Source organism: Chlorocebus sabaeus, chromosome 2 (assembly GCF_047675955.1).
Source record: "Chlorocebus sabaeus isolate Y175 chromosome 2, mChlSab1.0.hap1, whole genome shotgun sequence".
Lineage (NCBI taxonomy): Eukaryota > Metazoa > Chordata > Mammalia > Primates > Cercopithecidae > Chlorocebus > Chlorocebus sabaeus.
In genome coordinates this window covers 90,585,719-90,610,740 of record NC_132905.1, presented here as the reverse complement: position 1 = coordinate 90,610,740, position 25,022 = coordinate 90,585,719, and the positions used below count along the sequence as shown (strand labels likewise).

Genomic DNA, 25,022 nt, shown 5'->3' with positions numbered 1-25,022 from the left:
CTAGGCTGACTCAGTTTCTTTGCCAAGTAAACAGTCCCTGTCATCACGCGCTCTCTCTCCCACTTTAGGAATCAACTAGAAATGTAGACAAGAACAGGAAAAATGCCACGCTACAGGGCTGGCTGTTTACGTTTCAGATGCTCCTGATGCATATTTGCTTGCTTTTGACCGTGCCCCACATTTGGAAAGGAGGGGAAATGAATATATGTAAATTACAGTGCAGCATTTCAGAGTGGGGTCCCAGAACTAGATGCCTGGGTTCAAGTCCCAGCTCCGCCATTCTTCAGCTACCGGCCTTGGGACCCATTGCCTCAATTGTACTCTTTTGTAAAATGAGCACAATTAGAAGATCCACGTCATTAGGTTGTTACAACGATTATGTAAAGCCAGCACTTGTTACAGTGCCGAGAACACGAGAAGTGTTTGGTAAGTATTATTGTCAAATAATAACATACTTACTAAGTTATGGGCAGAATCTAAACACAGCAGGACAGAAAGGCCCTCCTGAGCATCCTGAGAAACTTTCCTATCACTCTCTTTTGTTTGCCTGTCCCTGGTCATTGCTCTTATCTTCATACAGGAACTGTTATTTCTTTGAGTCTCTTTTAAATTGTCTCCCCCAACCCAAAGAGCAGGGACTTTTTTGTTCATTGCTATAGTCCCTACTGTCCCCCTTCACAGTGCTGGCACGTAGTAGGTGTTCAATAAATATCTGTTGGCGGAAAAATGAATGAAAAAAGGAGAGAATGCAGGAGAAGCAGGGTGCTCTCTGAGCCCTCACTTTGGAAACTGGGGGTCCCTCTATGCTGTAGGGCAGCCCCTACTCCAGCAATTGGGTCCCTCCGCGCCCCCACTGGGGGTGTAGGGTGGGAGGGGGGTTTTTGAAATCTGCTGGGATTTTCACCACCTCCGGCCTGGTGGGAGGAGGACCCTCGTGCTCCCCCCTGCCCCCGCCAGGTTGTGCTATTTAATCCTGTTTAATGCGCAGGCATTTGAACCTGAAACTGAGCATGCAAATGTGTTCCCAGCGAGACGGCAAGGCATTTTGTACGTGCTGGTACCGGCGTCATTTCTGAAAAGAGCAGTAGCCCTCCGGGCAGAGGCAGGGACAGGGGCAGGGACAGGTGCGGGCTGCGGGAGGGACCCGGAGCCCACAGAGGTAATTCCACTCTGCGCGTCAATTATTCATGGCGCTCGGGCTGGCTCTGCGTGGTCACCTGCGCGCTGCAGAGTCCCCCAGCGCGCTGGGGACTGCTCGGGGGCTGCTGGGGGGCGGCTGGGAGGCCTGTCGCTCGAGGTGAGGCTGGATCAAGGAGAGTCACGCGGCTCCCTGGGGAGAAGGGGCGCCGGGCCCCCACAGACCCGAGAGCGGCCATGAGCTGGTGTCCAGACGCCCAGGAGGGGTGAGTTTCCGGCCCCGGGGGTTTCTTTCACTGCCAGCCTCGGGACTTTTAGCATGGAATCTGGCTCAGGCTGGAGCCTACAGACTGGTGCCCGCGGGGCTCCCCAGCCATCAGTCACAGAGGATCAGCTGATCAGAAATAAAGGAGTTTGCATCTTCCTTTATCTTAAATGTGGGCTAAACAAGGTCTGCAATGTCTGCTCTATGAGCTTTGCTCTCCCAGGGTGAGGGAAGTCAGAATTTTCCAGGCAGCCTGATAAGGGGTGCGAAGTTTATTTAAATGTTTTAAAAAGTCTACTGCCGTCCAGGAGCGGTGGCTCACGTCTGTAATCCCGGCACTTCGGGAGGCCGAGGCGGGAGGATCATGAGGGCAGTAGTTCAAGACCAGCCTGACCAACATGGTGAAACCCCGTCTCTACTAAAAATATAAAAATTAGCTGGACGTGGTGGTGGTGGTGCGTGCCTGTAATCCCAGCTACTCAGGAGGCTGAGACAGGAGAATCGCTTGAACCTGGGAGGCAAAGGATGCAGTGAGCCAAGATCGCACCACTGCACTCCAGCCTGGGTGACTGGGGGAGGCTCTGGCTGCAAAACTAAAGGAAAGTCTACAGCCATCTCCAGTGGTTCACACATGCCCACACATACATGCACACACATGTTTAGAGAGAGAGAGGGTCACAAAAGAAATTTACATTCTAAGACGAAAGAAACTGTAGTTAAGTAAGTGGGTAGCAAGGTACCCGTCACAAAGACACTATTAAAACCTAAGACAGTAAGACACAGGCCAAAGTATTCCCTTGCTACAGACCTGTGCCCCTGACCAGTGCCCTTGATAGTCCATTCTACCCAGCGTTTGGGACACCGGTTTTTTAGGTTTTATATAGAAATCCTTTGTATTTTGTGTAAAATTGTTATTGACAATGTAACAATTCCACTATATTGATCATTGGCCCTTAGAGAAGGTAGGTAGTAAGAAAAATGCTTTCGAAGTTGAGAATAAGGGCAAAATTTTATTTCTCTGAGTAAGCAGTCATGCTTCTTTTTATTAGACATTTGGCTTTATGAAACTCAACTTTCCCTTTTCGCTTTGGCTCCTGGGAAACTCACAGTTAAGTTTTGTTGCTTGTAATTGCAGCAGTCTCTTTTAGGATTAGGACTTGGATATGATTCTTTTCATCCTTTTGTTACTTGGCTCTTGTACTTTCACACATGCACCTTTTCAATAGTTTTCTTGTACCTATGAGTTTTATTACAAGTCATTTCAAATCATCTTTAAAAATATGTCAAGGTAAATGTGCAGAACTTAATACATGGTAAACCCTCAACAAGTACCAGACTGATAAACTGACTGACTGAAAGGCAGGAGGTATCCTGCAGAAGATGAAGAACTCTTACCTGTTGACTTCCATGTTCTCCCCACCGGCCTGTCCATGTCAGTTCTTCTCTCTGGAATTGGCACCACCATTGGCTTAAACCAGAAACCTGGAAGTTTTCCTTGGTTTCTCCTCTTTTCTCAACTCTAACATCCAACCCATTAGCAAAACCTGTCAATTCTACCTGCAAAGTGTATGTGGAATCTGTCCACTCCTCTCCCGCTCCACAGCCGATGTCCTTGTTTAAGGAACTGATGTCTCACTTGGACTGGGGTAATACCTTCTACTCTTGCCCACCTACAGTCGACTTGCTACAGAGTCACCATAGTGGCCTTTTAAAACTCAAGTCACCTCATGTCCATCCACTGCTTACAACAATTCCATGCCCTCCTCTTCCCTTAGAATAAACATCCAACTACTTATCACCACCTGCAAGGTCTGGCTGATGTTGGCCTCTCTGCCCACTCCTCACATCCTGAATTCATCACTCTTAGGTACCTCACAAGATGTCTCCAACTGGAGCTCTGCCCTCCGGCTCCCTCCCTCCCCTCTCTCAGGACTTGACCTACAGCCACTTCCTCAAAAAGACACTCCTCAAATCTCCCCTGCTCCTGGCAGGAACGAGTGGGATTTCAGAGGGCCGTGCTGCCCAGCGTTCAGTATCAGTAGGAGAGGTAAAGGCCACCATTCAGCTGCACCCCATTGATTTCCTTTCTGGAACAAATCAGTTGGTAAATAGATATGTTCCTATGTGATGTACAGTTGGCTCTCCATATCTGCAGGTTCCACATTCATGGATAAAAAAATTTGGAAAAATTAAAATAATAACACAACAATTAAAAAACAATACAAATAAAAACACAGTATAACAACTATCTACATAACCTTACGTTGTGTTAGGTATTGTGCCATCTAGGGATGATTTGCAGTGTATGAGAGGAGGTACATTGGCCATATGCAAACACTACGCCATTTAATGTCAGGGACTTGAACAGCCGAGGATTTTGGAATCCTCAGGGGTCCTGGAGCCAATCCCCTGTGAATACGGAGGGATGACTGTATAAACACAGACACCACACTCCACACACACTCACTTCACACACAGACCACATCACACAACACACGCTCACTCCACACACACCACACACGTATTTTTTGCTTGTTTCATTGCCGTGTCTCACAGTAGACTTTAGACACCATGAGTGCGGGGACCTTATCTGATTTGTTCACAAACATATGTCTGACACAGAGCCTGGCACAGAGAATTTTCTCTGTAAACATTTTTAAAATGAATGAATACGTGACTGAGAGCTCATTCTCAGCATCCCTTAAATTGGCGTGGGTTACAACAGAGACTTGCCCAGCCATCATTCTGGAGTGTGGTCAGTGGATGCTGTGCAGCTCTGAATCCACGTTTAGGGCCTCGCCCAGGGGAAGCTGCGCTGTCCCGGCGTAGTTGAGAAGCAAGCTTTGTGTGTGGGTGTGACAGGCAGGAGCGCGACTGGGACTCCTGCAGCCTTGACCTGGTGCTGGGGATCAGGTGACTCATACAGGACTCCCCCTGCCCTTATGTCTGCCCGTTCCCGCGTTGGGGTGGTCTCTGCGGAGTTAAGAAAGCTTGGTACTGGCCAGATGTCATACCTGCAGCAATCGGCCACTCCGACTGCGGAAAAAAATGTGTTTCAATGGAGGTGACTGGAGGGGGCGCTGCAGCATCCGGATTCTCATACATGGGCTTCTCTTACCAACTGCTGCTGGATGCTGGGCAGAGAGAGACTCCTTCTGAAATGCTGTCTCTTCTTTTCTCTCTCTCTCTCTCTCTCTCTCTCTCTCTCTCTCTCTCTCTCTCTCTCTGTCTTTTATTTCTTTGAGACGGAGTCCCGCTCTGTCGCCAGGCTGGAGTGCAGTGGCGCGATCTTGGCTCACTGCAACCTCCATCTTCCAGGTTCAAGCGATTCTCCTGCTTCAGCCTCCCGAGTAGCTGGGACTACAGAGGCACGCCACCATGCCCGGCTAATTTTTGTATTTTTAGTAGAGACAGGGTTTTGCCACGTTGGCCAGAATGGTCTAGCTCTCTTGGCCTCATGAACCGCTGTCTCTTCTTGCCACGCAGTTCTGCGACCCTTCCTGCAGACAGTGACAGCAGCAAAATTGTGGTGGTGGTGACTGTTTTCCTCTTTCTTGCTAAGTTTTATGACTGTTCCTTGAAACCCATTAACATTGATCCCAACCATTTGAGTTGTTTGGGGGTATACTTGGGGTTCCAGAAAATGAGTTGCCATCAGATTTCACCGATTTCTGGTTGATCTATAAGTGTTGGACTTTCATAGACCTCCACCCAACTGACTGAAAATTTTCAGGCAGCAAAGATGGAAGAACAGTACAAGGAACACTGGTAGACTGTCCACCTGCCTCTAACCATTGTTTATATTTTACCATATACATTTCTCTCTCGCTCTCTCTGTGCACACACAGAGACACACACACATTTTGTTTTGTTTTTTCTTAACCATTTGAAAGTAAATCGTAGGCTTAGTGTGGTCGCTCACGCCTGAAATCCCAGCACCTTGGGATGCTGAAGTGGGCGGATCACGAGGTCAGGAGTTTGAGACCAGCTTGACCAACATTGTGAAACCCCCTTTCTATTAAAAATATAAAAAGTAGTTGGACCCAGTGGCACACGCCTGTAACCCCAGCTACTTGGGAGGCTGAGGCAAGAGAATTGCTTGAACTCAGGAGGCGGAGGTTGCAGTGAGCCAAGATCACGCCATTGCACTCCAGCCTGGGTGACAGAGTGAGACTCCGTCTCAAAAAAAAAAAAAAAGGAAGTAAATTGTAAATTGTAAATGGTCATGATACTTGACTATAAATATTTCATTAGATATCTACCAAGGACGTTCTCCTATGTCTCTGCAACACCGTTATCATACCTTATAACATTAATTTTTTAAAAATTAACTTTAGCATCATCTACTATCCAGTTCATATTCATGTTTTCCCAGTTGCATCCAAAACTTCTTTTATAGCTTATTTTTTTTAAAAAAGATCTCATCAAAGATCAATATGCTCATTGTTATGTCTTTTTATCTATTTCAATCTATAACAGTCTCCCAGACTTTCTGTTGTGACTGACTTTCTGAAGGGCCTAGCTGAGTTGTCTTATAGACAGCCTCACAGCTTGATTTTTGATTTTTCAGATTTTTTTTTTTTTAAATGGAGTTTCGCTCTTGTTACCCAGGCTGGAGTGCAATGGCACCGTCTCTGGCTCACCGCAACCTCCGCCTCCCAGGTTCAAGTGATCCTTATTCCTTAGCCTCCTGAGTAGCTGGGATTACAGGCATGCACCACCACACCTGGCTAATTTTGTACTTTTAGTAGAGACGGGGTTTCTCCATGTTGGTCAGGGTGGTCTCGAACTTCCAACCTCAGGTGATCTGCCCGCCTCGGCCTCCCAAAGTGCTGGGATTACAGGCGTGAGCCACTGTGCCCGGCCCAGATTTTTTTTAGTTGAGCAATGATACAACCTTGTTGAAGGTAAGAAAGTGTGTCTCTGCCAATAGCCCATTTCCTCAAGATATATTGCTATGCAGGTTTATTGACATCTTATCTACTCCAAAAAAGAATTCGAGGCAGTTTATAATAAAAGAGAGAGTCTGTTGAAAAAAAGAGAAAATATTTTCTTAATATGTAGAAGAGTGGTGAGTGGGAGGAAGGAGAGCAGTAGAGGTGCTATAACACATTAATGTCGTTTTTATAACTAAACACAAAATTTCACTCTCAGTTTTCCACTGTTAATGAAAAAAATAGTTTAAAAATCACCTTTAGGAAATATGATCTTTACTCGCACTAGAATTATGAAACTAATTTGTCCCATGGAGCCTTAGACAAATGATACCAACAAAATAATCAGCCATCTCTTTCACAGCTCACATTAATGTTGGAACATTTTCATGGAGCTGCTTCTTTAATACACAAGCTCAAAGCCAAGAATGCAACATTGAAACAGAATGGAGTAAAGTCATTTTTAAAATGAGTTCAGTCGAGGTAACTTGATTTCTGCATCTAACGGGAGGGAGAATTGGGCATGCCCTGAGGATGGGTGAGCTGCCTGGCCCCCACTCTTGTCCTCAGTCCCCCACCGTCTCTGTCGGCCTTCCCTGGGCAGGTCCTCAGGTACAGGCAGATGCCAGCTGGACCCCAGATGAGGAGACAGAGCAGGTGCAAGGCTGGACCTCAAGGATGAAGCTAAGTCTGAGTCAGGGGCTCTCCTAGACAGACAGCCCCTCATCCAACAACCTCCCCACAGAGCTGGGCTGCAGCTGAACTTGCATTTTATGATCATTGCTTTTTCAGTCTGCTTAAGTGCTGAACAGCACAGCAAGGCTGCCTGTCTCCTCCCCTGGAGAACGTTTAGAGATGGTGTTGCAATGAGGATGGATTCCGGTACTTTCCAAGGGTCGGGGAGCACCGTGTTGTCCTTTCATGCTGGTTTGCCTCCTGCCAGGCCCACAGTGTGGGTTTGCTCTAAGGTATGCCCCTGGCTAAACCGAAGGGTTTCATATGACCATTTGAACTGCAGAAAATGCTGCCAAAATATACAAAATTCATGTGCTTTGAAATAATGATTTTTCAGTCGCATATGCATGATGTTACAGAAATTGTTGGCCATAGAGAAAAAATTCCCCATGATCTCAGCGCTCCTGAAGTCAACTAAGTCACCTGCTCAGGGCCACTCTCTGCGGACTCCCTTCTGCATTAAAGGAAATGCACCTGTTCGTCTCCTTTCTAGAATAAAACATGACTATACATGTCATTTATATGTGTATGTGCATGCACACATATATATTTGTATTTCTTTGTGGTCTTTAAATATATTTTTATAGTTAGAATCATAATTCATATATCATTTTGTACAGTATTTTTTCTCACTTAATTTTATATCTCATGCTTTTTTCCATTGCCATGTGGTCTTTACAAAGCATTTTTATTTTTATTTATTTATGTATTTATTTTTGAGACAGAGTCTTACTCTGTCGCCTAGGCTGGAGTGCAGTGGTGCAGTTTCAGCCCACCACAACCTCCACCTCCCAGGTTCAAGTGAGTCTCGTGCCTCAGCCTCCCAAGTAGCTGGTACTATAGACACCCGCCACCAAGCCCAGCTAATTTTTGTATTTTTAGTAGAGATGGGGTCTCACCATGTTGGCCAGGCTGGTCTCAAACTCCTGACCTCAGGTGATATGCCCCCCTCAGCCTCCCAAAGTGCTGGGATTACAGGCGTGAGCCACCGCACCCGGCCCACAAAGCATTTTTAAAAATAGATAAATGATTTGCCATTGAATCAATGCACTGTAATTTAGCTCATCCCATTTTTGGACAAAGTCTATTGTTTCCACCTCTCCTTTTCATCCTTTATCATTCACACTTCCCTAACCATAATTATACAATGAGATCAATGGTTTGCCACAACTCTTCCTGGCTTGTGACGGTTAGATTACGCCGGCATCAGGGAGGGAGGTGATTGCATTTCCACTCGGTATGGCTGGGAAAGATGCCACCCACTAAAATTTAAATGTAAGGGGCGGGCACACAGCCTCTTGACCCAGCCTGAGACTGACACTTTGCCCAGGGCAATGAGCAAGAGCAGGATTGAACCCAGAGTTGGGTGGCATCGTGAAAATGGGACACTCAGGGTAGCGGTGACAAATAATTTAGAGGCTGCTTGCTCCTGGAGTAGAATGTCGGGCACGTAAGGCCAGGTCTGTGTTTTGTTGGGGAGTCTGTGCGTCGTCTTGATGGGACAGTGCCATGGTGATTGTCAGCCAGCCTCTCCCCAGTGCACACTCATCCAGCACACGAGCCATGTTGATATGGCACAGTGACTTGAAGGATTGCCAGGCATCGGCCACACAGAAGATGTGACCGGGAGTTGTCCTAAAGCCATATGTTTTTGATCATCCTGTACTTGTCAAAGAGCTTTGAAGTTCATGACCTTGTTCCTGATCCTCTCCCTCCTCCCAACCTTCACCCCAGGTAGGCCCCAGTGTGTGTGGTCCCCCTCTATGTGTCCATGTGTTCTCTTCATTTGGCTCCCACTTATAAGTAAGAACATGTGGTATTTGGTTTTCTGTTCCTGCGTTAGTTTGCTAAAGATAATGACCTCCAGCTCCATCCATGTTCCTGCAAAGGACATGATCTGGCTGTTTTTTATGGCTGCATAGTGTTCCAGGCAGTCTTACCAATTTATTACCATGGTGATGTTGCCACCCTGTGTTCTGTTTGCTCATTTTCTCTAGTGTGGTCTCATCATCCATATTTTCCCACGTGGTGCAAAGTCTACATAATCATTATTTTAACAGCCCTGTGTCTATCCAGAGAATGGGCAGGCCCTACTTTAAACTCTCGATGCTGGACACAGAAGCTGGGTTCAAAATTGTAAGCTGGAAGCATCTTCAGGCATGTGGAGTATTTGGCCTATAGAGGGCTTCAACAGATGGAGTTTAGTGGTTAACAGCTGGTCACACCCCATGTCACCAACCTGGCACCTAAGTGTACACTGCGGGGAGTGTACCATGTGGCCAGAGCAGCCCCTGCCTGTGCAGACTGTCCAGCGACTCTCTGCCTGGCTGGACCCTGGCATTTCCAGGTCCTCTTCCCACACTTGCGGAGAGAAGGCATAGCCAGATGTGCAGCCCCGCCTGAGCTAAGCCCTGCTCCATTACCCACCGGCCCCTCTGAATGTGTTTTCTGTGTAGTTCGTGGCTACGCTCTGGAATTGCAGACCACGCTGAATTTACTTGTTTTACGGCTAGGAATTTCAGGAGCAGCACCACAGATGTTAAATGCAGGAGTCTCTTGGTGCTAGTAAAATAAACCTTACTCAAACAGGGGTGTCGTGACTCAAAGGGTTAGATAGCCCATGATACAGGATGTTGGTCACCAGTACAGATGTTGTAAGTTGAGTCATTTGACAGCATGGTAACTTTATATGGCCAGAGAGCCAGCTGTGAATATTTAAAAGGGTGGCGGGTCGGGGGAATGCCTTGTTATTTCTAGACAAATATATTTCTGATCATAATTTAAATACATTTTTTTAGTCAAAATACTGATTTTTCTTTCTCCCTGCATTTTCAAAAGAGAAGCCCTTCCTATCCTTTTGGTGTCCAACCCCACCAAACTAGGCTTCACATTAGAGATCCTGCAAGGCTTAAATTAGAATCTCGCTTTTGAAACCTGTTGGAAGGACATTTTTTAAGGCCAGCATTCTGACCTCCTGGATAAAAAAGTCTTTCTCCATTTGTTGTGAAGTAATATTTCCCGAGGGCTTCGGAAATCCCTGGTGCTGCGATGAGCAGGCTGAGGAGTCTGGTGATGGGCTCATGCCAAGGTCATGTGGTGGCTCCCGGGGGGAATTTGAGTCTCTTGACTCCCAGCCTACTACTCTTGCTAGCATGTCACACTCGGGTATTGCCAGTGTGTGCCCTCTTCGGAGAAAATATGTTTTGAGGTTGGTAAAATGAATTTTGTAGAAAAATAGCATCTTAATGTAGTTTTTCATAGTTATCTGGAAAGCTTCAAGGCCACTATGACTTTTCCATGAATTATTTCACGTACGTCTTCCTGCGCCTATCAACAAAAAGACCATGAGAAACCCACACTTCTCAATTTGTAAAATAAGGGAATTAAACTGGGCGAATCTAGGTTTTCTGGGTCAGTATTTTGGCTTTTCCAGAATCCGTTTGACTTTTACTTATCAAACCTAGATGTATTGGACATAACATAATAACCTTAAGTGCCACGTGTTATAATGAAAAGTAAATAGGTAATTTATTAGATTTTAAACTATATTTTAATTACATAGGTAACGCAGAATATATATTTCCTTAGTTAAAAAAAAAAAAAGACTAAAGTCCACTCTGACATCCCTGCCCCATTCCAATTCCCTCCTGTCCCACCCCAGATGCTGTTATTGATTGAGGATATATAGAGGACTTTTAAAGATACATTTGTAGGCCAGGCACAGTGGCTTATTCCTGTAATCCTAGTACTTTGGGAGGCCAAGACAGGTGGATCACCTGAGGTCAGGAGTTTGAGACCACCCTGGCCAACATGGTCAAACCCTGTCTCTACTAAAAATACAAAAATTAGCTGGGTGTGGTGGTGCAGGCCTGTATTCCCAGCTACCTGGGAGGCTGCAACCGGGGAGGTGGAGACTTCAGCCAAAATGGTGCCACTGCACTGCAGCTTGGGCGACAGAGCGAGACTCTGTCTCAAAAAAAAAAAAAAAAAAAAAAAAAAAAAAAAAAAAACCAACAACAACAAACAACATTTATAGCAAATATGTATATATTTATATATTTCCCTAAAATTTCTATAACATTATTAATTTTCTTTTCAAGACAGAGTCTCACTCTGTCACCCAAGCTGGAGTGCAGTGGCATGATCTTGGCTCACCGCAACTTCCACCTCCCAGGTTCAAAGTATTCTCCTGCCTCGGCCTCCTGAGTAGCTGGGATTACAGGTGCCACCACCCGTGGCTGATTTTTGTATTTTTAGTAGAGACAGGGTTTCACCATGTTGGCCAGGCTGGTCTCAAACTCCTGACCTCAAGTGATCTGCCCACCTGGGCTTCCCAAAGGGCTGGGATTACAGGCGTGAGCCACTTCACCTCGGCTAACATTATTTTAAGTGTTGCTTTACTGAACATAATTTGTTTCCCAAACTTATTTTTAACACAATCTGTTTTGTATCTTGTTTCAGTCAACAGGCTGTCTTAGAGACTTCTTTCTTTTATTTGGGTTATTTGAAGATTTGCTCCTCATCTCGCATCTCCCTCCCAAACTCCCCCAGGGACACGTGAAACACAACCTCCTCCCACTTTTTGAAATATCTCCCTTTTGCTGCCTGTTTATTCTCCAAAGCCATCTCTGCCCCTCTCCTTTGGTGGGAATCAGTCACTCCCTCCATGATCCCCTCAACCTGTGCTTGTATCTGTTGTGGCTTGGGTTTCACTTACTGTTTTTGTTATGACATGGCCTGCCCTTGGTGAGATTTATTAGTTTCTACATCTGTCTCATCTACCAGACTCTCTCTAGGAAGACAGAGACCTCCTTTATGCCTGTCGGTCTGCCCTGCACATAGCAGATGCTCAGTAAAAGTTGGTTGACCTGCCTGAGGTGGGGCGTGTGAGCTTGTTTAAGACAAGTGCTGCATAAAGGTGAGGCCAGAGAGAAGGCAGAGTCACTGCAGACCTGCATGTGGCCCGGATCTCTGTGCAGGGGGAGCCGCCGCCTCAGAGCCCACCCCGCCCACACACACCGTCCCCATCCCCAACACACTCTTTTCATTAGGGAGAACCCAGGCTGTGTCTTCGTTTGCACAGCACAGTCCGTGGCTGGAATGAAATCTGAAAACCAGCTTCCCACAATGCTTCTACCCTTGTTAAAAATAAACCAACTCTATTTACAAGGGTTTGTTTTTTAAAAAAATAAAGAAAATATTCACATCCCTCCCCAGCGTGCCTCAGAACTGAAATCTGATGCAAAGGCTTAATCTTTAACTGAAAGGCAGGGTGAAGCATAAGCAAATCATGGAAACGCTCCTTTCTAATCATCCTATCAAAGTCCATCCCCCAGCAGGTGCCTGCTCAGGTGTCTGTTATTCGGGGTCAATGAGAAGGATCGGAGGCTGGAGGCAGGAGTGCTGGCTCCGACATTAGCATGATATAAAAACTACACAGCACTATGTTGTTCTGCATAAAACAGCTGCTTTCACGACATTTAATTTGTCAGGTAACAATGATGTTTTGGACTAACAAATAAATATAAATAGGGAATAAGGAAAAGATGAGACAATGTCCACAGCTCAAACTTCATATGTCAGATAATGGTAAGTTTTTAGACTTACAAATCCAAATAAGGGTTAAGGGAAATTATCACAGAAAAATTTCACTCCTTGGATCCTCAAGCAAGTTACTAAGGAAGAGACTGATTCAAAGGACACATATTAATCTATGGGTTTTTTGGCCGAGTGTGAGTGGCTCACACCTGTAATCCCAGCACTTTGGGAAGCTGAATCTGGCAGATCACTTGAGGTTAGTAGTTCGAGAACAGCCTGGTGAAACCCTGTCTTTACTAAAATACAAAAATTAGCTGTGCATAGTAGTGGGCACCTGTAATCCCAGCTACTCAGGAGGCTGAGGCAGGAGAATCGCTTGAACCCGGGAGGTGGAGGTTGCAGTGAGCCGAGATAGTGCCACTGCACTCTAGCCTAGGTGACACAGCAAGACTCCTTCTCAAAAAAAAAAAAAAAGAAAAAGAAAAAAATGCAGCTTTTTGATCTGCATAGGAGGTGGGTATGAAAGGACTAAACAAAACAAGTTACTCTGTGTGCTAGAAACTACCATCAGATATAAGTAGAGATCGGGGAAAGCATTTTTAGATTAAGAAAACCCTTTGTACCAAAAGATACATCCTTTTAAACATGATTAATATGTCTTCCCTATAGTTTTCTGCTCAAATTATTTGTAATTCTAGTGAGGAGGAAGTGTTTCTTTCTAGCCAAAACAACTGTCTGGATTAATACCAATGAGTGCATAAAAGCTTGAGTTACTAAGGCGGTAATCTCCTAGACAGGTGACCTCCTTGCTTGGAGTTCCGCTCCTGAATGCTGTCAGCCGCAACCGAGCTCGCGTCCTCCTCAGGCTTGGTGGAGGGCCAGGCAGGGTTGTAGCTCACGCTACAGCAGATGCTGCCTGTGGTGGAGAAGGGGGAGAGGAGGAGGGAGGAAACTGTTTCCAGAACCTTCCACCATTTCTAGAATTTTCTGCAGCTTCCAGCACCTTCTGGTGCCTCCAACAAACAGATTCTTTCACTGAAGAACAGCAACTTGCCAGCAACCAGCCTGCGGCCCAGGGTGCATCACTGTCTGCAGGAGAGGGACAGATGCCCCTTGCATGGAATGAAGACTCAGGAACCTACATACCCCAACATCTCCGGACCGGAGAAGGGACCCTAACCCAGTTCCTTATTGCTGCCCTCCTGTGAGGACAGGGTGGGCAGAGACCTGCAGCCTGGTAGGAAGAGCAGAAACTGGGAAATAACAGGGCTGACTTCTCTCTGAGAAGAGAAAAATTGGAACATTCCAGAAAGATGAGTTTCCTAACACTTGGCTTCCCCAGTGAACAGAGGTGAACAACTTGGAATCAGATCCGTGGGTTCGAATCCTGCTCAGTCTGTAGGACAGGGACTGTCTCACTTTCCACGTCCGGAAGATGATGATAATAGTCCTGGCCTCTAAGGATGGCGGTGACAATAAATGGCTTAAAGCATGGAATACCCTTGCCACACTGCCTGGCACATGTTGAGGGCTGAATAAATGTTAGTGATAATTATTCATACCTTATTAATAATATTTTCATTTTTACTTACTCATCTTTAACAGTAATTAAAGAGTGACCAGCTAAAAGAATTTGCTGGAATCACACAGAGAAGTTGAAAAACAAGGATGATCTGAGAGTAACCGACAGCTTTGTAACACTAAATACTAAATACTGAAGAGAAATTACTAAGATTTTTAAAAGTAACAATTTGACAATGGCTTTGAATGAGAATTAATCATCTGAGTCTGTTCAGGAGATGAAATTGGGCTTTTTGAAAACTAATACTTGCGTCCTCACCTCAGCATCAAAACGGCTGCTTTTGAGAAGAGATATCTAGGGACTTGACCAAAACCGGGATTCTTCCTAAAAAACCAGAGCTTAAATGTTTTAAACAACCAAAGTAAGTTTCTTCTCCACTGAGATATGGAAGAATAAGCAATACGGAAAAAAAAAAGAAAGAAATTAGGACATTAGATTTCAATGTCCTAGTGAATGCCTTACCAATAACGATTCCCTTTTCCTGCCAGACACTGGTGACCTGTTGTTTCTACTATTTTCTCCCTGGAGAATTGAGAAATTATTGCATGATTTATCTTTAGTGCAGGTACAACAAGGATATGGCCACATATTACCCCAAATGAGGGATTTGTATCACATTATTTTCCATTGGTGAGTAATCGACGGGAAATGGGAAATGTCACTTCAAGGCAGGCTGGCCATCTGGTGGAAGCGTCTCCATGAACACAGCAGCTGATCTACATGGAAATATTAAAGCAACAAAGTCTGAAGCTGTTTTCCTTCTCCAGGGAACTTCAGTTCATGCATGGAAGGCAGGCAATAAAGTCCAATTATTCTGGACGCAGCTACGCAAGGCATATGAAAATTATCTCATGGAGGGTAGCGCTAAGCTAAGTATTTTTTAAAATAGCCATCAGTCACTCCCAGTAACAAAATCAAACAAACCAATCAATCTCTAAGGAACTCCTCATTAATCAAAAGACAGTGGTGAGATGTTGGCAATTTTTCATTATTCTACGTGTAATATTTTAAATCTGACATGCTGACAGGGTGGTCTGAACATGTGAAATTATCCCGTCCGAGAGGAGGAACAGTTGAGCTTCATGGTGCTGGATGGTTCATGTGTTACCTATTTATTGTGAATATTCAAGTCTGCCCTTTTAAGGTGTTTGCTTTCTTCTTATTTGGGGGGCATGATATCTGTGGTTGAAAATGACAATAATACAAGGCTCTTACTACTGAGCGTGGCCAAAACTTTGGGGAACCCAGTGCTTCAATGGTCCTCAGAGCTGAGATTTTGTCATTTAACATCCCCATCTCGGGGGGTGGGCCTATCAGACTCACCATACAGAAGTACATTTGTGCTAATGAGATTTCTCACAACCACACCTGGAAGCCGCCTTCAGTAATGAGATGGATTGAGCTATTTAGCAGGTATGGAAAAGCCTGGAGGGAAGATTAATGATAATTAAATAGGAGTGAGATTTTTCTCAGCTATTGCTGAGCCTATCTCAGGAGTGTGAAGTGCCCGTGGTTGCCTGGTGGGATTTAAAGTTTTATTTGAATGAACACTCCATTTTTTAAAAATGCTGAAGTCCTTCATCTGTTTTTGTTTTCTCTACTTCATTGAAAACACAAACATCCCAGCAGGATCTACTGGACTTTCCGATCTCTTGAGTCAATAAGATTCATGGTCTTTTCCAGGACCCCACTTTGCCAGGAGGAAGCAGTTGGTTGAACAGTATTTAAAAAGAGATTTGAAGATTGAGGAGCAGACGTTCCGAGTTCTGGTCTGGTCCTGGTAGCCATGCAGCCTTGGTCAAGTCAGTTCCATCTTCCTGAGGCTCCACTTTAGCATCTGTAGGATGGGAGTGTCGAGCGCGAGATCTGTGACTGGTGGGCCAAACCTGCCCTGCTGCCTGCTTTTGCAAATAAAGTTTTATTGGAACACAGCCATGCCCATTTCACGTATGTATTGTCTTTGGCTGCTTTGGGACTACAACAGCAGAATTGAGCAGGTGCAACAGAGACACTGTGGCCGGTAACACCAAAAATATTTACTGCCTGACCCTTTCCAGGAAAAGGTTGCCACCCCCTGGACTAAATGATCTTCAGCTAGGCTCCTTCTGGATTCCAATCTGTGGTTCTGAGATAAGGAAAGAGCATGGGGCTCTGTAGGAACCTGGGTGAAGGGACATCCCTGAGGTGGAGAAAGTCAGAGCACAGAGGCTGAACCTGCCAACAGAAACACTCTCATACCCTCATCATGCCGCTCCCCTCTGGTCTGGGGGTTGGGCTTTTTGTGGGCAGGGACCATACTTTCCAAGCAATCCTCCGGCTCAGCCTCTCAAGTCTTTAAAACCCAGTCCCAGTTTTAAAGACTCCATGCAACCAATTGGCAGCGGACAATTGACGATACCAATGGCTCCTTGGTACCATTCCTGCTGGGAAGGCAGCTGTATCGCTGGAGGAGTCAGAGGGTGGTCGGTGGTGCCTCGTGGTCAATGGCAGAGCCTCGGCTTTACCGTGAGGGCATCTGCCCAGCACACCACACATAGGGCTGCCACACCCATCATCCGCCCTTTCCGTCCTGCTGCCCACCAGCTTGGAAGTCACATTCACACCTCTGCCACGTTTCCAAAAGTCCTGCTGTCTGGCCTCTCTTTGGCCTCATGCCGTCTCTTCCGTCATCTTTGGTGTCCCCTGTTGTGGCTGAGGGGCTGCTTGCCATCCTCCAACCCCAGTCATCATCCCTTCTCTGACCACTGTCCTGTTAACCTGGCCTCGGAACCTTGTCTTTCTCCTCCCTGCCAGCTTCAATTCTTTATTTGTATTTTTGTTTGTTTGTTTGTTTTCCCCATTTAGCTTTGACTTGAAACTCACCTTCCATCCTCTTCATCCTTCAAAACTCAGCATGGCGTTCACCTTCTCCTTGAAGCCCACTGGTCCCTCCTGCCCCAGAGACCCCTAGCGCATGTCATCATCCTGACACCCCATCATTCTGTGCGCTTGCGTTGGGCTGCACACGAGACCACGCATTCTTGATGTCAGGGTGTCCGTCTTATCCTTCTCTCGAGGTCTCAGGGCTGGACTGGGTTGGATGTCAGTGTCTGGCTGCTTGTTGAGTGGTTTGGCCATGCCTGCTGAGGTGCGCCTTGGTGTTCACTCTCCCTGAGGGAGCCCTGACTGGCACATTCCACAGAGCACCTGGGGTGGGTGTTGGAGCAGCGCCGATGGGAAGCAGGTGATGGAGAAGGCTCTTGAGGGCCCAGAACTCCAAGGGCAGTCACGGTGGCCCAGCAGCCAAGTGTGGGTGGAAGGGGAAAGGACCTAGCACCCATGCCTTGCATCCACAACATGGGCTAGAAGGAGCTGAGAAAAGATGGCACCCTGGGCTCTGATGTCACCTGGGTGCAGGACCCCAGTGCCTCCATGAGTCACAGCCCAGCAGAGCATACCAGGCAGAACCCCTCCACATGGGTCCAGTTTCCCATTCTCACAAGTGCCCACCAGCCCTGCTGGAAAGTGGCCAGTGGCTGTCTCTGAATGTGACATTGGAATATCAGGTGGCAGCACTTGCTCTACTGGGCCCAGGTCCAGCAGGCTGTAGGTATACAATCCTGCCTGTCATGTGGCAGTCATACTCCCCATCCCCCTCATTTCTGGGCCCACAGCACGGTCACACGGTCACATGGATCTCAGGGTCGGCATCTGCCTCACTTGAAGGGAGGGTCTCACTTCTCACCCTAACTGAGTTCCCTATTCCCTCATGCAGGTTAAAATCTGAGGCAGGCCAAGAGTGGTGGCTTATGCCTGTAATCCCTGCACTTTGGGAGGTCAAGACAGGAGGATCTCTTGAGTCCCAGAGTTTGTGACCAGCCTGGGTAACATAGGGAGACCCTGTCTCTATAAAAAATAAAAATGAGCCAGGCATGGTGGCACACACCTGTGGTCCCAGCTACTTGGGAGGCTGAGCAGGAGGAGGCTTGCTGGAGCTCGGGAGGTCAAGGCTTTGCAGTAAGTTGTGGTCATGCCACTGCACTACAGCCTGGGTGACAGAGCAAGTAAGACTCCACCTCATTTAAAAAAAAAAAAAAAAGATCTTAAAAAGATGCATATTCCCGCAGCTCACACTGCTGATGCGGATGGATCCAAAAACAAGGTTCCTTGTGCTTGGAGAGAGCAGTCAGCTCCTGGTGTTGAGGTCACCTGTGTCCCCATTCAGCATTTGGAACTGGCATTCAGGGTGGTGACAGTGCTGCTTTGTGTCCCTCAGGTCACACTCCAGGGGCCGGCAGGACTGAAGCATCTCAGAGCAGGAATTAAGGGCAGTCCTTTCCCACCTGTCAGTGGGGATGGTGCCAAATCCACTTTTTTTTTTTTTTGAGATGGAGTCTCGCTCTGTCACCCAGGCTGGAGTGCAGGGGTGCAATCTCGGCTCACTGCAACCTCCGCCTCTCAGGTCCAAGTGATTCTCCTGCCTCAGCCTCCCGAGTAGCTGGGGTTACAGGTGCACACCACCACACATGGCTAACTTTTTGTATTTTTAGTAGAGATGGGTTTGCCATGTTGACCAGGCTGGTCTCAAACTCCTGGCTTCAAGTGGTCCACCCACCTCGGCCTCCCAAAGTGCTGGGATTACAGGAATGAGCCACTGCACGTGGCCTAATCCACTTTCTACCTAAACCAGGAAACTTCCTAGATTGCTTTTGTTGAAAAGAAAGTTTAAGTCCAGAGTGTAGTCTCTTGTTTGCAAAAGTTTGGGGGAGCACAGATCATCTAATCATGTAGCTTAAGAGTGTTTCTCTTTTTTTTTTTTTTTTTTTTTTTTGAGATAGAGTCTCTGTCACCCAGGTTGGAGTACAGTGGCCGGATCTCGGCTCACTGCAAGCTCTGCCTCCCAGGTTCACGCCATTCTCCTGCCTCAGTCCCGAGTAGCTGGGACTACAGGCGTCCGCCACTATGCCCAGCTAATTTTTTGTATTTTTAGTAGAGACGGGGGTTTCACTGTGTTAGCCAGGATGGTCTCGATCTCCTGACCTGGTGATTCGCCTGCCTCCGCCTCCCAAAGTGCTGGGATTACAGGCATGAGCCACCACACCCAGCCCAAGAGTGTTCCTTTCATCACACATACACACCTTATTTATGTGTATTCAGATGGAAGTTTTAAGAGGAGATGGATCGGTCCTTTCTAAAACCTGGGACAGCCAGAGCACAGGTGCATGAAAACAGCCTGTTATTTGAAGCCATCTGTGTGCTCTGCACAAAGGCAATTGGAAGAAATGTAGCCCTCAAGTCTGGGACTCCTGGGTGCAGTCAAGCTTGCTGCCTGACACTGGGAGGGTCAGAAAGGGTCCAGCCGGGACAGGGAGTGTCCCTGGGGAGGTGGGGAGGGGTGGTCACTGCCAAGTGCCTGGTTGGTCTTGGGTTCAGCCTCCACAGTGACACGAAGATCTGCCTGCCTCTGTGTGGGCCACCCCTTCTTCCCTTTCCCCTGAACAAATTCCTCTGCTCCCAGAAAAGACCAAGGCCACAGTGAACACTGGATCTTGGCTGGCTGATGGCAGGGCACTGAAGACAAGGGTCCACCCTGCTCATGACTTAGTCACCGAGACCCAGCGGATGATTAAAATGGAATGGGAAGAAGTCATCTTGGGGTAAAAGCTACACTCCTCTCAAACTTACCTTGAGCACAAAAAGGCCAAAGTTTGGGAAAGAGAGGAATGGCAATACTTGCCCTCGAATTCGCAATTGTGCTTTGTAATTTATGTGCTGGGCTCCAGGGACAGCCGCATCTTCTTGCGCTGTTCTCCGGTTACCTCCCCCGCGCATCTGCATCCTGTTCTCTGGAAGGCGCCGTATATCACAGAGTCCTCCAAACGCAGTGGGTTGTGTGGGGTTCGTGAAAACGAGGGCGGCTGAACAGGCCCCAAAGGCGGATGGAGGGGAGGGAATTCCTGGCTGCCTGGGCACTCGGGTTTTACCAGGCTTTGGGCAGGAATGTGTGCAAACCCCCAACGCATCCTGGGAAATGCTCAGTGTCTCCCAAAGTTAATAAGCAAGGACAAGGAAGAGCATTTGCGCCAAGTCAGGACACACAATTCGGGATTGAGTCACTCCCCTGTGGTTCTTATTTGCTTTATTTCGAAACAGCCTCTGAGCCCACCAGGAGTAATAATATGCATTTTCACATGCAGGGGGGCCTGGATTCGGGGAAAGGAAGGCCGGAGTGCTGCGTGTGGGGTGTGGCTGCCTTGGTTATATTGGACGTGAAAAGAAGATGGGTTTTATAATAAGCACAGGGACAAGGAGCTGGCTATGATCTCAGTTTGGGAATCAGTTTGATTCATAAAGAGGAGTCCAAGATTTTTGCTTGGAGTTGCAGGCCTTTATTTTTAAAGATAAGGCATAAATAAACTTCATATAATGACTTGATAGGGAATTTTTTAGCTGGCATGTTGCCACTGATAGAAAATTCTAAAACCTAAGGTCATGATATCAGCCTCTGGACTTCTTGTATAAAACACTAGATATTTTCCAATGTGATTTTCATTTGGGGAATTGTGATGATGCTGCCATTTTCCTTGAGAGTGAAGGGACAGGGAACAGGAAGGATAGATGCATTCCTGAGTCCTCTTTCTATTGCCGACCTCTGTCCCCATCAGCTGACCCAGGGACCCCAGGTCAACATTGTCTCTGCATCAAGTGGTACCATTTGCCCTCTCCAGTCTGTGTCCCAGCCCCTACTCCCAGCAGTGACCACCAACTTTGGGCCCCGCTCTGTCATTCCCAAGACAGACATCTGCCCACACAGATGGACCACCAATGTGTGGAATATTATTTCCTTGGCAAAACAATCCCAAGCCCTCTACAGGACTCAATTTCCGGATTTTCTTGGAATGTTGTGAAAATCTGTGTTTTTGCCATGGGAACATTCAGAAGTAGAGGTTTGGATGGCTCCAGTTACAAGATGGTATGTCTGAAGCTATATTTCTGAACTCAATGGCCATTCAACAAGCCACCAACTCTCCCCTCCTGTGTACCAGTGAGCCCAGGAGAGGAGGGAAACTGCCTTTATAAAATGTCCCCATTCATGCCCTAGCTTTACTCTCTGTCCATTGCCACTCCTCTCCAAGTTAGCAGAAGGGGCCACGTGCTTTCCTCATGCTTCCCTTGGGGCAGTCCTCTGGCCACTTCGACGGGTCCCTTGGACCCTGCCAGGAGCCGGTTGGACAGCCTGGTGATTTAGGAAGAGGCTGATCTTTACAGAACGGCCTCTACTTTCAGATATATTGTGGTCAGAGCCAAGTTTTTAAATCTTCGATACTCAATGCCTATCTAAAAAATAAGTGATATTTTTTCTTTCTTTCTGAAATGACAGCTTTTCAAGAAAGTCTGGCTTTTCCCCAAGTCACTGCCATTTTGTGCTGTCTGCTCTGCACAGCTTGCAAATCGAAGCAAGCAGTTCCTTGGGCTGCAGCATGTTACCTTGGACCAGGTCCCCCGGGGGTCATTCTGCAGATCAGTGAGCCCTGTCCACGGGCAGCATTGAAGGGAGTTAGTGTTTTCATTATCTGCCCAGGTGCCATAGTGCAACTGGACTGGCCTTGGAGAGAAATGATCTTTTGCTGGGGGCCATTGTGGCTCCTGGTGGATTGTTTAGAAGTATGGAGTCTCCATCTGTTGTGACTTGAATTGTGTCCCCTCAAAGGATCTATTCAAGTCATAACTCCCTTATGTGTGAATGTGAGCTTCTGTATTAGTCCACTTTCACGCTGCTGATAAAGATATTCCCAAGACTGGGTAATTTATAAAGAAAAAGAGGTTTAATGGACTCGCAGTTCCACATGGCTAGGGAGGCCTCACAATCATGGCAGAAGGTGAAAGTCACATCTTACATGGTGGCAGGCAAGAGAGAGAATGAGAACCAAGTGAAAGGGGTTTCCCCTTATAAAACCATCAGATCTTTTGAGACTTATTTACTACCACGAGAACAGTATGAGGGAAACCACCCCCATGATTCAATTATCTCCCACTGGATCCCTCCCACAGGATCCCTCCCACAACACATGGAAATTGTGGGGGCTACAATTCAAGATGAGATTTGGGTGGGGACACAGCCAAACCACATCACCTTCCTTGAGAAAAAGGTCTTTGCAGATGTAATCACGTTAAGATGACGTCACACTGGAGGAGGTAGGCCCCAGTCCACTGGTCGGTGTCCTTATGAGAAGAGGGAAAGAGGGAAACTTGGACACACAGACCCACAGAGGGAAGACGGCCATGTGAAGGCAGAGGCAGAGGTTGGAAGGATGCAGCAACAGGCCAAGGAGGACCAGAAAACTAGAAGCCAGGGAGGGGCAAGCAAGGATCCTCCCTGGAGGCCTCAGAGGGAGAACGGCTGTACTACCATCTTGATTTGGGACTTCCAGCCTCCAGAGCTGTGAGAGAATACATTATTATTGCTACAAACCACATAGCTCGTGGTCATTCATTACAGAGCCCCAGAAAACAAAAACACCGTCTCTGATGGCTGTGGCTATGGCATCCGGACTCCATGCCCAGACACCATGACTTTGCACTGGGTGAGCACCGGTCTGAGTGCTGGGCTGAGTGCTTGGAAGGAACAGAGAAGATGCTCTCATCAGTGGCATGTCCCCTGCTCTGGTGGCAAGAAAGACTTGACTGGACAATAGGTTGTGGGTTTTTTTCGTTTTTGGGGTTTTTTTGTCTTTTTTTTTTTTTTTTTTTTTTTTTGAGACAGGGTCTCGCTGTGTTGCCCAGGCTGTAGCACAGTGGCACGATCTCAGCTCACTGCAACCTCCACCTGCCGGGTTCAAAAGATTCTCCTGCCTCAGCCTCCCAAGTAGCTGGTACTACAGGCATGTGCCACCATGCCCGGCTAATTTTTGTATTTTTAGTAGAGATGAGGTTTTGTCTATTGGCCAGGCTGGTCTCGAACTCCTGACCTCAGGTGATCCACCTGCCTCAGTCTGCCAAGCGCTGGGATTACAAGCATGAGCCACCACGTTTGGTTAATTTTTTGTATTTTTAGTAGAGACAGGGTTTCACCATGTTGGCCAATCTGGTCTTGAACTCCTAACCTCAAGTGATCCACCTACTTCGGCCTCCCAAAGTGAGGACAATTGGTTTTTGTTGCAGTAAGGAATGAGATGAGGAAATGAGAACAGATATAACAGATTTTCACGTTTTATTTTCTGCACTGCCATATGGTTCACATCCTTACAATGAGAGCATAATCATGCAGTTACTTCGTATGATTAAAAAGACAAGAAAGAGTCTTAAACAGAAAACAATTAGCCACATCTAGGTAAAACTGGGGTGTGTAACCAACGTAGATGACCCCTTCCTGTTCTGCAGCTGCAGTGGGTGAGGTCCTCGTGGTGTAAAGTGGTGGATGTGAAAAACCAGCATATGAACCCACGGCTTGTCTCTCTCTGGACATGGGCGAGACACCAGAGAAGCTTACGACTTTTCACTGATAATAACTGGGAGATAAATAGTTCAGAAGGGAAAAGAAAAATAGGTTTTACTAGTGGGGAAGTTGCATTGGTTGGAGTTATGACCTTCTCCTGTGAGAAGGACTCCCACAGGTCCTGATTTGTGCGTCTGTAATAGGGCCTCTTAGAAACGGCCTGGTATTCCCATTAATTGTGTGCCTGATAGTCGCCCTCTCTCTTTTCTGGGTAAATTGGGACAGAGACTATATTTTATCTTTATACCACTCCCAACAGTATCTGCCAAATGGGTCACTGGAGGTCAATACACATTTGTTTAATTAAACACCACATTTATTGAATTAGAGTCCTATACATTTATTGAATTAGAGTCCTATATACAGAAGTGTAAATTGTTGTTGTTGTTTATTTTTTTTGAGACAGAGTCTTGCTCTGTCACCCAGGCTGGAGTTCAGTGGCACGATCTTGGCTGACTACAACCTCCACCTCCCAGGTTCAAGCAATTCTCCTGCCTCAGCCTTCCGAGTAGCTGGGATTACAGGCACCCATCATCACGCCTGGCTAATTTTTGTATTTTTGTAGAAACAGGGTTTCACCATGTTGGACAGGCTGGTCTTGAACTCTTGACCTCAGGTGACCCACCGGCCTCAGCCTCCCAAAGTGCTGGGATTACAGGCATGAGCCACCATGCCCGGCCAGAAGTGTGAACTTTTTTTTCACATTTGATGAGATGAAATTTGCAATGTCAACTTATTTTTGAAATTTCCTGAATTTTGAAATTTGAAAAAGAGGTAGAATTTGCAAAGCACAGGAATAAGTGCACTGAAAATCACTTTCAGACCAGAAACTGAAACTCTGGGGTAATTATATTAGAGTTCTCCCAAGTAACAAAACCAACAGGGCGTGTGTGTGTGTGTATGTGTGTATGTGTGTGTGTGTAAGTGGAGAGAGATTTATTTTACGGAATTGACATGTAATTGTGGAGCCTTAGTGAGTCCCAAATCTGATGGGGTAGGCAACAGTCCAGAGGCTCAGGGAAGAGTTGCAATTGATGCCCAAAAGCCATCTGCTGGCAGAATTATTTCTTGCTCAAAGAGGTCAGGAGTTGTCCTATTCCTGCCTTCAACTGATTGGGTGAGCCCCACCCACGTTAGGGAGAGCCATCTGCTCTATTTCAGCTTGGCTAATTTAAATGTTGATCTCCTCCCAAAAACCCTCATGAAAACGTCCAAAATAACAGCTTAGCAAATATCTGACCACCATGGCCTAGCCAAGTTGCCCTGTAAAATTAATCAAGGCAATTTTCTGGATCCCTGTTTCTCAGGGTACACCTTGAGCTCTATTGCGCAGGACTGTACCCAACATGGTCTGAA

General features: G+C 46.7%; 1 protein-coding gene across 3 annotated transcripts in view; it reads left to right on the top strand.

Annotated features, from left to right (window-relative positions):
• The first annotated feature begins 1,082 nt into the window (after positions 1-1,082).
• Positions 1,083-25,022, top strand: part of CLDN14 (claudin 14) — a 77,617-nt gene continuing 53,677 nt past the window's right edge. For 2 of the 3 annotated variants that reach the window (XM_037984779.2, XM_007967649.3), the window contains exon 1: positions 1,097-1,403. The gene's annotated coding sequence lies outside the window, so the exon portion shown is untranslated. Of the gene's footprint in view, positions 1,404-25,022 lie in introns of all 3 variants that reach the window. The other variant, XR_012090782.1, reaches the window with a different exon arrangement.